Source organism: Artibeus jamaicensis, unplaced genomic scaffold (genome assembly GCF_021234435.1).
Source record: "Artibeus jamaicensis isolate MK-2021 breed Jamaican fruit bat unplaced genomic scaffold, CSHL_Jam_final scaffold_1964, whole genome shotgun sequence".
In the NCBI taxonomy this organism is placed as follows: domain Eukaryota; kingdom Metazoa; phylum Chordata; class Mammalia; order Chiroptera; family Phyllostomidae; genus Artibeus; species Artibeus jamaicensis.
In genome coordinates this window covers 72961106-72977693 of record NW_026522030.1, presented here as the reverse complement: position 1 = coordinate 72977693, position 16588 = coordinate 72961106, and positions in this window count along the sequence as shown.

Below are 16588 nucleotides of genomic sequence, written 5' to 3'. Positions count from 1 at the left end.
CACCTGCCTCCATCTACCAGCTGGCTGATAGGCTTAGTCACTGAAAATGCTCAATAACTGAAAGAGGCTGGGGCAGGATGGGGAGGATGGGGCTGCTAGATCTCCCCTGAGAGGGAGATGCCATTCAGCCTTCAGGGAAGATGAGTGCTATTCCCCACACCATAGCCACATGTCTCTGTCTTTTCTACATTTTTCCCTGATGTTGGCAGGGCAGAGCCCCTACTAGTCAAGTGAGTGAAAACTCTGGAGCCCAGAGGTTGTGTCTGTCAGAAACTGTGAAAGTGTTTCTATCAGATCTCCCATGAGGAGGAAGTACCAGTCAGGTTCATGGGAAAATGGAAGGAATGGCCCCACCTCTAAGGCAGTCACAGACAACTCCTGAGGCTGCCCAAGACTTCCACACCATGTAGTGTGCCACCGCTCCTCAGCAGGGTTTAAAAACCACAGGGTGGAGTGGAATTAATTCCAGAATATGGGGTAATTGCTTTTCCGTAAGCTGATGCTACTGGGAGGGAAAAGCTCTGCCCAGGAAAGATGGCCGCTGCACTATCAGAGGATGACTCAGTAAAGAGATCCTGGCAGCTGTTTCTCTATATCTCTCCCCAAAGCTGCAAACCCCAGACACTCCTTAGGCCACTCCAGTCCTCATTGCCCTCCCTATGCTGAATGTCAGGGTGAGTGGCTGCCAACAAAATTTTGTGCATTTAAGAGGTTGCCTTTGTCCTAAGTGGTCACCTTTGTCCCAAGTGGGCTCCATCCTCACCTTGATGGACAGAAACCCTGCTTCTTTTCACAGCTAGATGCTATGTGGGTGCCTGTGGGTGCCTGGGTCTGGCACTCTTGCCTGGGAAGCCTGGCCTGGTGTTTAGGCTTCACACATCTCAAGGGCAACTTCCTGCAGTTAAGATGTCTTTCCTTAATCTTGATTGCCACCCATGGGAGTAGGGTCAGCCCCTTTCACATCTCAGCCCTTCCTACCGGTCTCAAGGTGGTTTCTTTTGCCTTGCCTTGGTTATACATCTTCTAAGTTAGTGTTTAGTTGGTAATTCAGGGTGATTGTCCTCCAATTTAATTGTATTACCTGACAAAAGCTTTTATGTCCTTCTCCTGGGGTTTTAGCTATGATTTTCAACTAAGCCTTGATTATGTTATTTTATTTCTTTTCACCTCATATGAGCAGAGACATAATGTTCCAGTCCTTCTTAATCAGCAGCAGAAAACCTGAATAATGTAGAATGTTCCTAATAAATAGGAAGACACATTTTTCTTCTAACAGGATAATATTACTAATTTTCTTTGTTTTTATTGAGATATAATTGATATATAACATTATGTTAGTTTCCAGTGTACAACATAATGATTTGTTACTTGAATGTATTGCAAAATGATCACACCCTGGTTGGTGTGGCTCAGTGGACTGAGTGCTGCAAACCAAAATGTTGCTAGTTCAATTTCCAGCCAGAGCACATGCTTGGGTTGTAGGCCAAGTCCCCAGCTGGGGGTGTGTCAGAGGAGACTGATCAAAGTATCTCTCACACATTAATGTTTCTCTTCCTTACTTTGTCCCTCCCTTTCCCTCTCTCTAAAAATAAATAAAACCTTTTTAAAAATGATCACCACAATGTCTAGTTATTATCTGTCCCTGTACACAGCTACAACATTTTTCCTTGTGATAAAACTGTTTAAGATCTACTCTCTTACCAACTTTCAAATATACAATAAAGTATTATTAACTATAACCTCCATGCTTTACATTGCAACCCCATGACATATTATAACTGGAAGTTTGTGCCTTTTGACTTCCTCTACCATTTTACAGACATCTCTCCCCTGCCCTCTGGCTCTGCCAATCTGTTCTCTGTATCTGTGAGCTCTATGAGCTTATTCTGGTTCTTAGAGTTCATGTATGTCAGATCATATTGTCTATGTCTTTCTCTGTCTGACTTATTTCAATTAGCATAATGTCTTCAAGGCCCATCCAGTTGTCATAGTGGAAGGATTTCTTCTCTTTTTAATGGATGTATAATATTCCATTGTATTATAAATACCACATTTTCTTTATCCATCTGTGTTGATGGACACATTTCTATGTGCTGGTTATTGTGACTAATGCAGCAATGAACATGAATGTGCAGATATAACTCCAAGACAGTGATTTCATTCCCTTTGGATCTGTACAGAGATATGGGATTGCTGGATTATATGGTAGCTGTACTTTTTAAATTTTTTGAGGAACCTCCATACTGTGGTCCATAGCAGATGTAACCATTCACATTCCACCAACAGAACACAAGGGTTCATTTTTCTCTACATAATTTCCAACACTTATTTCCTGTCTTTTTTATAATAGCCATTGTAACAGGTGTGAGGTATTAATTTGTGGTTTCACTTCCATTTCCCTGATGATTAGTGTTGTTGATCACCTTTTCATAAGCCTGTTGGCCGCTTTTGTGTTTTCTTTGGAAAACTGTCTATTCACATCTATTTTTAAATCAGATTATTTCTTTTTTGCTTTTGAGTTGTTTGGATATTAACCCTTGATTAAATAAGTGGTTTGCAAATATTTTTTCCCATTATGTAGGCTGCTTTTTCATCTTGTTTTTTCTTTGACCGTGAAAAAGTTTTGATTTAGTTCAACTTGCTTATTTTTGCTTTTGTTATCTTTGCCTTTGCTGTCAAATCCAAAAAATAATTATCACCAAGATCAATTTCAAGGAGCTTTCCATTTACATTTTCGTCTAGGAGTTTTATGGTTTCTGATTTTACATTCAAGTCTTTACTCCATTTTGAGTTAAATTTGTGTATGGTATAAGATAGAGGTCCATTTTTACTCTTTTGCATGAGGCTTCCAGTTTTCCAACAGCATTTATTGTAGAGATTGTCCTTTTCCCACTATATATTCTTGTTGCCTTGTCATAAATTGAATATATATATATATATATATTTATGGGCTCGGTCTGTGTCTGTTTTTCTGACAGTACCATGCTGTTTTGATTACTATAGATTTGTAATAAGATTTGAAATTAGGAAGTGGGAGTTCTCCAGCTTTTTTCCCCCTCAGAATTCTTTTAGTTTTTTTTAATAGTTTTTTTGTGCTTCCATACAAATTTTAGGGTTATTCTTTCTAATTCTGTGGAAAGTAGCATTGGAACTTTGAAAGGGGTGTCACTGAATCTGTAGGTGACTTTGAGTATTATATTAATTTTAATGATTTGATTATTTCTGTCCATGAAAGCATAATGTCTTTTAATTTATTTATGTCATCTTCAATTTCTTTCATCAATATCGTACAGACCTTTTACCTTCCTGATTAAATTTATCCAAAAGTGTTTCCTTGTTTTTGATGATATTATACAGAGAATTGTTTTCTTTCTTTTTCAGATATATGGTTGCTTATGTATAGAAATACAGCTAATTTTTGTATATTGATGCTCTGTCCTGCTCCTTTACATTTATTAGTTCTTTGGTTTTTGTTTTGTTTTGTTTTTTACTTTTTTGTTGTTCAGTTACAGTTGTCTGCATTTTCTCCCCACCACTCCCCCCGCCAACCCCAGCCAAACCCACCTTTGTCCATTGCTTCCACCCTCCCCCTTGATTTTGTCCATGTGTCCTTATAGTAGTTCCTGAAAACCCCTCTCCCCACTATCCTGTCCCCACTCCCCTCTGGCTATATTTAGATTGTTCTTAATTTTAATGTCTCTGGTTATATTTTGCTTAATTTTTTCTTTTGTTGATTATGTTCTAGTTAAAGGTGAGACTGTGTCCCCTAAAGCAAGGGACATAAAGAAAAGAATAAACAAATGGGACCTCATCAAATTAAAAAGCTTCTGCATGGCTAAAGAAAACAGCATGAAAATGAAAAAAGAGCCAACTATATGGGAAAACATATTTGCCAATGATACCTCAGACAAGGGTTTGACCTCCAAAATATATAAAGAACTCACACAACTCCACTCCAAGAAGATGAAAAAACCAATTAAAAATGGGCAAAAGATTTGAACAGACACTTCTCCAAGGAGTAGATACAGAGGGTCCAGAAACATGTGAAAAGATGCTCAGCATCACATTTATTAGTTCTAACAGTCTTGTTTGGTGGAATCTATAGGAGTTTCTGCAGAGAAAATAATATCATGTGTAAGAAAATGTTTACAGAATATAAACACAATAAAATTAAGAAGGAATTTAAGTATTTCAGTATAAAATCAATTAAATACAAAAAGAAGTCAGGAATGTAGGAAGTGAGGAACTAAAAAAGCTGTAGGGCATATAGAAAACAAATAGCACAATTACTAAATCAAGTTCTTTCTTATCATTAATTGTTTTAAATGTAAATGGATTAAACTCTCTAATTGAAAACAAAGATTGGATGGGCAATTATATAATTATAAGCTGTCTTCAAAAGACTCGCTTGAGACCCATAGAAGCAAGCAGGTTGAAAATGAAAGGATGGAAAAAGATATTCCATGCAAATAGTAACCAAAAGAGAGCAGGAGTGGCTATACCAAATCAAGTGAAATAGATTTTAAATAGAAAACAAGTTTATAAGAGACAACAAACAATATTATATACTAATAAATGATTCAATACAGGAAGAAGATATAAAGATTATATACATTTATGCATTTGATGACTACTAAAATTTATAACATAAGACTGACAAAATTGAAGGTAAAAATATACATTTTCACAATAGGAAACTTCAGTGGCCCTTTCACAATAATGGATAGAGCAACCAGACAGAAGAGCATTAAGGAAACAGAAAACCAACACAACAGCATACACATTCTTCTCAAGTGCACATGGGACATACGTTAGAATAGACAAAATGTTAGGCAACAAATTAAGTTTCAATATTTAAAAAGATAGTTATCATATAAAATATCATCTCTGACCACAACAGGATAAAGTTAGAAATCAGTAACATAATTAAAAATGAAAATTCACAAAATCATGAAAATTAGACCATTACATTAAAAAAAGAAAACATAGAAAAAATTAGAACATACTTACAGATGAATGAACATGAAAACAACATACCAAAACTTATGAAATATGACAAAAATGATGCTAAGAGAGAAATTTGTAGTGATAGATACTTACATTAAAAAAACAAGATCTCAAATCAACAATCTAACTTTACAATTAAGTAATTAGAAAAAGAATAACAAACTAAACCCAAAGCTAGCAGAATGAAGGAAATAATAGACATTAGAGCAAAGATAAATAAATAGAGAATAGAAAAACAAGAGAAAATCTATAAAGCCAAAACTTGGTTCTTTTAGAACATCAACAAGATTGGCAAACCTTTAGCTAGATGAATGAAGAAAAAAAAAAGACCCAAATTTCTAATATCAGAAATAAAAGTGGGATCAATATGACTGATACTATAGAAGAAAAATGATTATAAGAGAGTACTATGAACAATTGTACATCAACAAATTGAATAACATACATGAAATGGACAAATTCCTAAAAACATAAAATCTACCAAGATTGAATCACAAAAAAAGGCAAAATGAATAACTAGTAAGGTAGTTGGATCAATAATCAAAAATTTTCCAACAAAGAAACCCTGAAACTGATGGCTTAACCAGCAAATTTTACCACATATTTAAAGAAGAACTAATATCAGTCCTGAAACTTTCCCAAATAATTGAAGAGGAGGAAATACTTCCTAACTCATACTATGAGGTCAACATAACCTTGATACCAAAGCCAACCAAAAACACTATAAGAAAAGAAAACAATAGACCAATATAATTTGTTGTGAAAATCAATGCAATAATCCTTCACAAAACACTAGGAAACAGAATTCAGTAGCATATTAAAAAACTATAAACAGCATGATCAAGTTTGACTTATTCCTGTAATGCAAGGATGGTTTAACATACAAAAGTCAATCAATATATCAAATCAACAAGATGAAGAAAAAACACACACACAAACATCTGACTTAAGTTAGGAAAAAAAAATCTAATAGAATTCAATACCCTTTTATGTTAAAAAAAAATACTCAACAGAGTTAGAAGAGAAGGAAAGTACTTCCACATAATAAAAGCCATGCATGAAAAACCCACAGCAAATATAATATGGTGAAAGACAGAGGGCTTTTCTTTTAAGGAACAAGACAACCATGCCCACATTCACCTTGTCTATTGAACATAGTACTGGAAGTTCTAACCAGAATAATTAGGCAAGAAAAAGAAATAAAATCATCCTAACTGGAAAGGTAAGAATAAAATTATCTGATTTCAGATGATATGACTTTATAAATCCAAAAAAAATGTTAAAATAAATGAATTTAGCAAAGGAGTAGGATATAAAGCCAACACTCAACACTCAAAAATCAGTTGCATTTCTATACAAAAACAATGAACAATCTGAAAAGAAAAAAATTTAAATCCCATTTACAGCACTGATTGATGTGGCTTAGTTGGGCATTGTCCCACAAAGCAAAAGTCACTGGTTCAATTCCTGATCAAGGGTCAGGGCATATAACTGGATGTGGGTTCAGTCCCTGTTCAGGGCATCTGTGAGAGGCAACTGATTGATGTTTCTCTTTAACATCAATGTTTCTCTCCTTCTCTTTCTCCCTCTCTTCTCCTCTTTCTAAGTATAAATAAATAGAATCTTTTTTAAAATCCCATTTACAATAGTATCAAAAAGAATAAAATACTTTGAAATTAATCAAGAAAATAAAGAGGAGTCTTAAGATGGCGGTGGACTAGGACAGAGCAGACACCAGTTCCTAGTACAAAAGAGAGGGAGACCTGTCCGATCGGAGGAGGTGAGACCACCAAGCCAGCAGTTGCCAAGCATATATGAAAATAAGAGACCAGAAACCTCATCGGTCATGGAGGAACCAGAAATAATCTGTTATTTCTTTTAAATTTTATTACTGTTTCATCTTTCCATACTTTTGTCCTCTTTTCCCAGATTTTCTGTTTTATTTCTTTTTCTTTTCTTTCTAAACTTATTGCTCTTTATTCCATTCCCCTACCATTTTTTCTTTCTTCCTTTTATTTCTTTCCTTGTCATTTCTTTCTTTTACCCACAAGAATCACAATCAACTTGAAAATATGAAAAGACCAGGGCTGGACCCATAGAAGAGGCCTCCCAATACTAGAGCCAGAGAGACAAATTGCACATTGTTGTAGGAGAGAAGCCAAAAGTTGCTGCATATTTGAGTAGGTGGAAGCAGAGAACAACAGGATAACCAAAAGAGACTGCACCACTGAAATTCACAGGCATTCCACTACAAAAGTTCACACCATAAACCCAGGGTGTCAAAACAGATTAATCTAAGAAGCTGAGGCTAACAAGAAGAGTCTTACAAACAATGGGAAGACAAAGAAACAATCCCCAAATGAAAGGAAAGGAGGAATCCTCAGAAAGAATGTTAGATGAAATAGAGGCAAGTCAACTATCAGATTCTGAATTCAAAGCACTGGTTATAAGGAAGTTCAAAGAGCTCACAATCAGCTACCAGAAACTACAGGAGAGCTACAATGATCTCACCTCGACCTATATCAACATGAAAAAGGAAATGGAAATTATTAGCAAGGGCCAAGAGGAAATGAAAAATACAATTTCTGAATTAAAAAACACAGTAGAAAGCATTAAAAATAGGGTAGACAAAACAGAAGATAGGATTAGTGAATTGGAGAACAAAGTAGAAAGCATCTCACAGAAAGAACAGGAAAGGGAAAAGAGGCTCAGAAAGAATGAAGAAGGACTAAGAGAAATGCAAGACAATATGAAATGCAATAATATCCGAATAACAGGAATACCAGAAGGAGAAGAAGAAGAACAAGGGATAGAAAACATATTTGAAAGAGTAATGAGAGAAAATTTCCCTAATTTGATAAAAGAAAAAGTCACACAAATCCAGGAATCAGAGTCCCATTCAAGAGGAACCCAAGGAGGCCCACTTCAAGACTCATCATCATTAAAATGGCAAAATTCCAAGACAAAGAGAGAATCTTAAAGGCAGCAAGGGAGAAAAAAGAAATAACATACAAGGGAGCCCCAATAAGGTTAGCCACTGACTTCTCAATGGAAACACTCCAAGCAAGAAGAGAATGGCAAGAAATATTCCAAGTAATGAGAAACAGAGGCCTCCAACCAAGGCTACTTTACCCAGCAAGGCTCTCAATCAAGATAGAAGGCCAAATAAGAGCTTCCAAGACAAAAGAAGTCTAAAAGAATTTGCTGCCACCAAGCCAGCTCTACAAGAAATACTAAAAGGTCTGCTTTAAGGAAAGGAAGGAAAAGAGACAGACAGAGAGGAACACAGATACAAAAATGGCAATGAATAAGTACCTATCCATAATAACCTTAAATGTAAATGGATTAAATTCTCCAATCAAAAGACACAGAATAGCTCAATGGATAAGAAAGTATGACCCACACATATGCTGCCTACAAGAGACCCACCTCAGGACAAAAGACCATCACAGACTAAAAGTGAAAGGCTGGAAACAAATTTTCCAAGCAAATGGACAAGGAAAAAAAGCTGGGGTAGCAATTCTCATATCAGACAAAATAGACTTCAAAAAAAGAGCCATAAAGAGTGATCCAGAAGGTCACTTCATAATACTCAAGGGAAGAATCCACCAAGAAGACATTAACATCATAAATATATATGCACCCAACATAGGAGCACCAAAATATATAAAGAAAATCTTAGAGGAATTCAAGAAAGATATAGACAGCAACACAATTATAGTGGGGGATTTTAACACCCCACTATCAAAAATGGACAGATCTTCCAAACAAAATATCAACAAAGACATTGCGGCATTAAACAACACCCTTGATGAAATGGACCTAACTGATCTATACAGAGCTCTTCACCCCAAAGAAGCTAACTACACATTCTTTTCAAATGCACATGGAACATTCTCAAAGATAGACCACATGATAGGGCACCAAACAAGCCTCAACAAATTCAAGAATATTGAAATCATACCAAGTATTTTCTCTGCCCACAAGGGACTGAAACTGGAAACCAACCCCAAAGGAAAAAACCCAAAACACCCAAAATCATGGAGACTGAATGGTATGCTATTAAACAACGAATGGGTCAAGAATGAAATTAGGGAAGAAATCAAAAAGTTTCTGGAAACAAATGAAAATGATCTCACAACAACCCAAAACGTATGGGACACAGTGAAGGCAGTCCTGAGAGGGAAGTTTATAGCAATACAGACCTAGATAAAGAAGATAGAAACATTTCAAACAAACAACCTTACTCTACGCCTGCAAGAACTGGAGGAACAACAACAAAAACAGCCCAAAGCAAGTAGAAGGAAAGAAATAACTAAGATCAGAGCAGAACTAAATGACAGAGACTAAAAGCACAATTCTAAGGATCAATGAATCCACGAGTTGGTTCTTTGAAAAGGTAAACAAAATAGACAAGCCTTTAAGTAGGCTCATCAAGAAAAGAAGGGAACGGACACAAATAAACACAATCAGAAATGAAAGAGGAGAGATTACAACTGATACCACAGAAATAGAAGGGATTGTAAGAAATTACTATGAAGAACTGTATGCCAAGTAATTTGAGAACCTAGGGGAAATGGACACATTTCTAGAAAAATATAATCTCCCAAAACTCAATGAAAAAGAAGTAGAACACCTGAATAGACCAATAACAGCAAAAGAAATTGAAGCAGTAATCAAAAAACTCCCACCACACAAAAGCCCTGGACCACATGGGTTCACAGGAGAATTCTACAAAGCATTTAAGGAAGAGCTAACCCCCATTCTTCACAGACTATTCCAAAAATTCCAAAAGGATGGAAAACTCCCAAACTCCTTTTATGAAGCCAGCATCATCCTAATTCCAAAACCAGATAGAGATACAACAAAGAAAGAAAACTTCAGGCCAATATCACTGATGAACATAGACGCTAAAATCCTCAACAAAATATTGGCAAATCGCATCCAACAATATATCCAAAAGATTATACACCATGACCAAGTGGGATTCATCCCAGAGATGCAAGGATGGTTGAACATTCACAAATCAGTAAATGTAGTTCATCACATAAACAAAAGCAAAGACAAAAACCACATGATCATATCAATAGATGCGAAAAAAGCTTTTCAAAAAGCTTTTGAAAGCTTTTTGAAAGGTACAGCACCCATTTATGATAAAAACACTCAGGAAAGTGGGAATAGAGGGAGCATTCCTGAATATAATAAAGGCCATTTATGAGAGACCTACAGCCAATATCATACTCAATGGGAAAAAACTAAAAGCTTTTCCACTAAGATCAGGAACAAGACAAGGATGTCCACTTTCACCACTTCTATTCAATACAGTATTAGAAGTTTTGGCCACAGTAATCAGGCAGGAAAAGGAAATAAAAGGCATCCAAATAGGAAAGGAGGAAACAAAACTGTCACTGTTTGCAGATGACATGATAGCGTACATGGAAAATCCTATAGACTCTACCCAAAAACTGCTCAAACTAATTAATGAATTTGGCAAAACAGCAGGATACAAAGTCAATATCCAGAAATCAAAGGCATTTTTGTATACGAACAATGAATCAGCAGAAGCAGAAATCAAGGAAAAAAATCCCATTCGATATAGCAAAAAGAAAAATAAAATATCTGGGAATAAACCTAACCAAGGAGGTAAAAGACCTGTATGCAGAAAACTACACAGCACTGAAGAAGGAAATCAGGGAAGATACAAACAAATGGAAACATATACCTTGTTCATGGATTGGAAGAATTAACATCATCAAAATGTCCATACTACCCAAAGCAATATACAGATTCAATGCAGTACCCATTAAAGTACCAATGGCATATTTCACAGACATAGAACAAACACTTCAAAATTTTATATGGAATCATAAACGAGCCTGAATAGCAGCTGCTCTTTTGAGAAAGAAGAACAAAGTAGGAGGGATCACAATACCTGATATCAAACTGTATTACAAAGCCACTGTAATCAAAACAGCCTGGCACTGGCATAAAAACAGGCACATAGACCAATGGAACAGAACAGAGAGCCCAGAAATCAACCCAACTCTCTACAGTCAATTAATATTTGACAAAGGGGGCAGTAACATAAAATGGAGTAAAGATAGCCTCTTCAACAAATGGTGTTGGGAGAACTGGACAGCTACGTGCAAAAAAATGAAACTTGAGCACCAACTTACACCATACACAAAAATAAATTCAAGGTGGATAAAAGACTTAAATATAAGCCGTGACACCATTAAAGTCCTAGAGGAGAACATTGGCAAGAAAATCTCAGATATTCCACGCAGCAACATTTTTACCAATATGTCCCCTAGAGCAAGGAATATAAAGGAAAGAATAAACAAATGGGATCTCATCAAAATAAAAAGCTTCTGCATGGCTAAAGAAAACAGTATTAAATTAAAAAGACAACCAACTGTATGGGAAAACATATTTGCCAATGATACCTCAGACAAAGATTTAATCTCCAAAATATATGAAGAACTTACACGACTCCACTCTAGGAAGACATTTAACCCAATTAAAAAATGGGAAAAGGACTTGAACAGACACTTCTCTAAAGAGGATATACAGAACATCCAGGGACACATGAAGAGATGCTCAATATCGTTAGCTATCAGAGAGATGCAAATTAAAACCACAATGAGATACCACTTTACACCGGTCAGGATGGCTATAATAAACAAAGCAACAAACAACAAGTGTTAGAGAGGTTGTGGAAAAAAGGGAACCCTTGTTCACTGTTGGTGGGATTGCAGACTGGTACAACCATTAGGGAAAACAGAATGGAATTTTCTCAGAAAACTAAAAATGGATATGCCTTTTAATCCAGCAATTCCACTGCTAGGATTATACCCTAAGAACCCTGAAACGCCAATCCAAAAGAACCTATGCACCCCAATGTTCATAGCAGTCCAATTTACAATAGCCAAGATTTGGAAGCAACCTAGGTGCCCATCAGTAAATGAATGGATCCAAAAACTATGGTACATTTACACAATAGAATTCCATGTAGCATAAAAAGAAGGAGCTCCTACCCTTTGCAACAACATGGATGGAACTGGAAAGCATTATGCTAAGTGAAGTAAGCCTGGCAGTGAAAGACAAATGCCATATGATATCACCTTCAATCTGAACCTAAAAAACAAAACAAACAAACAATTAAAATATAACCAAAGACACCAAAATAGAGAACATGCTGACAGTGACCAGTGTGGGGAGGGGAGGGAATTTCAGGGGAAAAGAGGAAGGGTTTACAGGAACAAGTATAAAGGACCCATGGACAAAAACAAGGAGGGGCAGAAATGGGAGGGAGGTGGGGAGGGCTGGGGGTGGACTGGGATGGGAGTAAAAGACATAAAACTACTTGAACAACAATTAAAATAAAATTCAAAAAATAAAAATAAAATGTTACATCAAAATCATTCAAAAGGTAAAAACTTAAATATTGAACAAGATAAATACTCTAAAAAAAAAGTAGTAATTTGTTTTGACTGAGTCATGTAGGCTACAGGGCCTTGCCCTGATGGACTTGAGCAAAGAGAATCATCAGTAAGGCTGGGCTGGCTACAGTCTGCAGATCTTCCAACCCTGGATGGCACTTGGAGCCATAGGAATTCTATCTAAAGAATGATGGGCACACAGTAACTAACCATCCATGCTGGATCTGCTGAGTCAATCCTAATTTAAAACACTGGGTTCCATGTGGCCAAAAGTAGCCATTATTTTTTTCAGGATATATATTCTGAATTTTGTTCAGAGAGTGTAGCCTGTGTTGAAGCAAACCAAGAGCTAGATAGGAAGCTGGATGAGGTACCCCAAACTAGGTTGATCAATCTAGAACTAAAATAAAGTGCACATCAAGCAAAAGCCTTTGTGCTGTGAATTTAAAACAACCCAATGTATAAATTGCCTAAGGAGGCCTACACAAATTGCTCCTAATTTTTTTTACAATTTCATTTATTTATTTGTCTATCTTTAGAGGGGAAGGGAAGAAGAAAGGGAGAGAAATATCAATGTATGGTTGCCTCTCGTGTGTCCCTTGCTGGGAACTGGCCTGCAACACAAGCATGTGCCCTGTCTGGGAATCGAACCGCAATCCTCTGGTTTGCAGGCCTGTGCTCAATCCACTGAGCTACACCAGCCAGGACAAATTGCCCCTAAAATTTGAATTGGTTTCTGTGTACCTGCCAGAGCCCTCCATGGAGTGTCTCTGCACCCTCACTCACCCAGGACCACCTGTGCTCTGTTCCTCCCCAACTTCAGAATGTCTGGAGTCCTATATTCCACAGTTTAAAATGAACCTCTTCCCTCCTTCATTTGCATGCTGAATATCTGTTGCAGCAGATCACTCTCTGGGTCCTAGACTTGAATTTTCTTGTTTTGTTGAGGCTACTAGACAGCGATGGTCGGTGCCTGACCTGCAGTCAGTGCCTGCAAGGATGACTTCAAGAGAGGTAAGCCAATAGATTGGAGGGGAGTGTGTGTTAGACACTGAGCTGTCCTTCAAAATTTGGGAATAAAATGTGACACTTCAACTGAGAAAACATCATTTATACTCGAGTAGAGGAAGAAGAAATCTCTGGACCTCCAAGGACGTGTCTCCTGAAGAGGTGGGAGCCAATGGAAACCTGTGATGGCACTGGGTTCTAAGGGGTGGATCAAGATGACTCATGGGAAATGCCTGGGTGTGGAGAAAGGACAACAGGATTCTTTCTAGAGGGGAGACAAGCCACTTTGTCATGTGTGTGTGGGGAGTAGTAGTGGGTTGTGTCATGGTGGTGGCACACAGAGAATCACAGGAAAGCCTAGTCCTACGTCCTGTTCTTCAAGCACCTGTAGCTTGCTCCACAATATCTTTAGGGATTGGAACTGACTATGAGAGCTAATGGGGGCAGTGATAAGAGGTGGCCTTAGCCAGAAGATTGTCCAGTGGGGCTGTCTATGGCCAAGTCCACAATATAATGTTCTCCCTGAGGGCTAGTCTGGAAGGTACCATTGCAGCCCAGAGCTTCTTCACTCCTTCTACCCAGAGTTCCATCTCCTCAACCCAGGGAACTGCTTGTTGTCTTGGATTTCACTCAGGCAGGGTGGCCAGGTAACTTACACAAAGATGGGGCTTGGTTCCCTGACTTGTCCCAAATTGTTCTTTCTGTGGCAACTCTGTTCTTCAGACCTGTGTTTTTTAGTCATGTAACTCAGGGTGCACCCTTACCTGCCTTTTGACTTTGAGATGAGGGGTTTGCTCATAGTTTATGTCATTGTATAATGAACAGAAAACAGATGTGGAGCATTGCTGGGAACTGCTCTGTGTGGTTTCCGAGAACTGTAGCCTGGTGAGAGCAAGCCCTGAAAGGGGCTAGTAACTCTCCCTGGAAAACCAGGTGATCCAGGTGGCAGATGTGACCCAACTATAACATGGAGGGTTCTCATGGGAATCAGGCCTGAAATGTACATTGTATCCTTTGAAGCTTGCTTTGATTGTTCTGTGTAGCCCTAGTGATATAAACATGATGTTTAAGTTCAAGTCATAAGGAGTAAAGTCCTCATCTCATGAAACACGTCTTGAAGACCCTCTGGTGTCAGCATGACTAAGACCCTGACCTATGACAAATCTCTGTGTTCCTTCCATTGTTACCTATAGATAATACCTGTTTTTGTATGACTATAGCCTTTTGACACTGACTGATGAGATACCCATGTATGATGTATATACCTACACATACCATTCCCAATAAAAACCATTTGGGAGAAGGGTTTGGGGAATTCTCCACTAGAGGGAATTACCACCCCCTGTTCCACTGAAACAGCAAGATTGTGTCCAGGATGACTTATTCACCATCTGCAGTGGATGGGAGGATTCTGCTGGATGGAGTTTCATCCCACAGACCATGGTTGGTTTATCCTGGGGAATACCTGTGAAAGTGGTTTCCTTTCTAAAGAGGGCAAGGAGAGTAGCACGGATGCCAGAAGATGGTCTTCTGTATCATTCATAAACATTTGAGCACACCTGTCCTGAGTGTGCTCAGCCCCTGAGTAATTAGGGACACGTGGTGTGTAGCTTGTTCTCCCAGCGTCTGCACGAGTTCCTCTGAACAGGAATGTGTTCCAGACAACGTTGTGGCACTGAACCTGATTCACACCTGGTTCTTACTGTGTCTTCACTTTCCATTGTTAGGAGCTGGAAGGGGAAGGACCATATTCTGCAGTCCCACAACCAATGTTACATGACAACAGCGATGGAGCTTTCTGAAAATCTGAGGGACACAACACCTACTTCACAGATCCCTCTCCTGAAAACAGAGATCCTGAGGGTGGTCATTAGTCTGAATGCTGGGGCCAGACTGGCAGAACCTGGTCCATGTGAACTGTTTGCCGTTGTCAATTCTGACAAGCATGTACATGCTGGGCTGTTGTGTGAAGGGGTAATATCAAGGTTCCTGGTACCTTCTTGTGGACAGATATTACTCAAGTATTTTTGTATGGTTGTGCAGGTCAAGGAAGGAAAGACAGTGATTTATATTTATGAAAAGACTGAAGAGGAGATGGGGCCTGTTCACAAAACCCTTAGGGTGTCTACAACTTACCTTGAAGAAGGTTGATACCACTAGTGTGTCTGCCTAGGGTCATTTCCCACAGAGCAGATTTCTGCCCAGTGCCATGTCCTGGGGGACAGCCTCAGAGACTGGCAGAGTTGGGTGCTAGGGCATCCTTAAGGAGGCTCTCTGAGTCAGCGCTGGCTGGCGCTTTCTTCTGGCAGACAGTGGTCAGGGAGCCTTGGTGAAGGGGGAGCATATTCTCTGGTGCAATAATTAACTGGAGGTCAGAGCACAACAGTGACTTGAAGACATTTGCAAACTCTACAGTTAGCCCCATCCAAATGGCCCTCACCTGTTGAGACTCACAGCTCTGATACCCCATTGGCTTAAGAGGACCCAGAATGGCCCAGTCCTATTTGTTGATTCTCCTACTGCAGTTACCCCTTTCCTATGTCTTAACAGCATCTGAGGTGCTAAGAGTGGATGTGACTATGAATCCTGGTGTCTCCATGACTCCTTTCACAACATTGCACTCTTCCTTGTCCACACTGGCTGCGCACACCAGCAACCTTGGGAACAGCACCTGCTGCCCCTTAATGATCCCATCATTCCCTCCTGACCATGCCCCTGATGCTGCCAGCTTTGCCTAGGACATTTCTGGTGTCAGGAAATGTTGGTCATGGCTCTGTTGGGACTGCAGTTTGCAACACCATGGGTCAAGTCAGGTCAGAAGCACAGCAACCATAGCCGCCCCCAGACTTAGACCATTGTTCCAACTCAAGACCCTTTCAAACAGGAGTGCTCCAGGACTCTCTGTGGAGGTTCTGCATTTCTTGGAAGCATCAGCAACAGAGATGATTATGCCCGCCTCAGCTTTGGGGGGCACCCAGGCCAGCTAGGGATGTTGGTGTGAAGCTCTAGGATCAGCTGCCCAGCTGGCCCCTATAGTCCCTCCAGTGAACCCAGGGTCACAGACACATGGGGCTTTCTATAAGATTAGCATGGCCATTGCCCAGTTAAAGGCCTCGATGATGACTCCTGTA